The sequence below is a fragment of the Dendrobium catenatum genome, unplaced genomic scaffold (assembly GCF_001605985.2).
Source record: "Dendrobium catenatum unplaced genomic scaffold, ASM160598v2 fragScaff_scaffold_864, whole genome shotgun sequence".
NCBI lineage: Eukaryota > Viridiplantae > Streptophyta > Magnoliopsida > Asparagales > Orchidaceae > Dendrobium > Dendrobium catenatum.
The window spans coordinates 708,980-710,600 of record NW_021319326.1 but is presented as its reverse complement, the minus strand read 5'-3'; positions in this window follow the sequence as shown (position 1 = coordinate 710,600).

Sequence of the window (1,621 nt, the reverse complement as noted above, 5' to 3'; positions counted from 1 at the left end):
AAGGCTTGTTGTTGTTGTTGTTGTTGTTGTTGTTGATTGCACTATGAGCTTATATAATTTATTAATGCTGCTCACTGAATTTCAAAGGTGGAGTCAAAAGAGGCCAACGCTATCTAATAACTTATGATCACTTGATAAGTAGCTCGAGCTGCACTAATTTAGACATCTTATAGTCATCTTATAAGTTGTTTGGGGTGAGCTCATTTGTAAAGTAAGTTGATCGATATATATATATTTATGCATTTTATGGTATTTCTATGATTATTTTTATACTTTAACATATTTTTGAATTATTTCTTCAAATTCTTAGGGTTTTTTATAATTTCAAGAAGGCAAAGGACCTCCTTATAAAATTTCATCATGACACCTTTATTTGCCGATTAGGGGGCTATCTCATGTGGTAAGCTCGTTGACCAAATGGTCAAATAAGTTGCCTAAGTATATGAGAAAATTTGGCTCAGGTTATCCTGCCTTAAATTAAATTTGATTAGGATGGGCTCTATAGCCATCATATTTTCTTTGAGATGAACTAAAATTTTTCACAAATGTAATACTTTTTTGGCATGTTAATATACACAACAAGTTGCATAGAGGCTCTCAAATTGTTTGACTTCCTGAAATACATAAGACCATAATTTTCAATCTAGAAGATTATTTTTGCCAAATTACAATAAAAGTGCAAGAACTGGTGTGGCCTTCAATTTTGGGAACAATTAGGTCAATTAAAGTAAATTCACACACACATTACATACGCGAGATTCAAATCCAATACCTATTAGTTTGTAGCAAAAGCTGCCAACTAACAGACCAATGTGAGTTGTGTATGTTGTGGCCTTCAATATGAAGCGATATGACGGTATAGCTAAGTGGAATCTTGCTTCGAAGCGGTGCGACCTTCATTATAGAGTGATGTCGCCCTATACTTGAAATGAATTTATGATTGAAGGGCCAAAAAGGCAATGTGTTTGTAACCTCATTATGAGAAATTTACCATGTAAAACCACAAGGCTGGGTACTTGATCTTATCAAGTCTAGAGTGTTTATTATATTGGTAATGGTATCATTGTGCTTCATGATCTTTACTAACAATTGCCGAGCAGTTTGTTTTTCCTTCTTCCATTTATTCTGCGATGAATTAGCCGGATTACTTAGCCTTGGCTGAGAAAATTGAGAAATTTGCCTAGTTGGTACTCGACAAGGTTACTTGGCCTGACATGTAGGCTTCACGAAAAAATTTAAAATGATTCCTGAATTATTTATATATGGTCATGTTACTCTCAATTTGTAAATATATTAGATCTAACTGTTTGATTCTTAGGCTTCGTTTGATTTCCACCGGAGTTTTATTCATTTTTAAACGGAAGTATCATAACAGAGAAGCGGAATTTTTTTACTTCCGAAATCGGTGTTATTTCGGAGTTATATGAAAAGGCCTTTTAAAAAAGTGACGCAAACAAACATTAAAATACTTATTTTTTTCCGATTGAAACTGCAAACGGAAAAAATTATGCGCTACCAAACGAAGCCTTAATGGTTAAAATAACGGTGATGATGATTTAGATTTCATTTGGGACAGTTTTCTTATTATTTTTTAAAACAAAATTTTAATGCAAAAATTTAT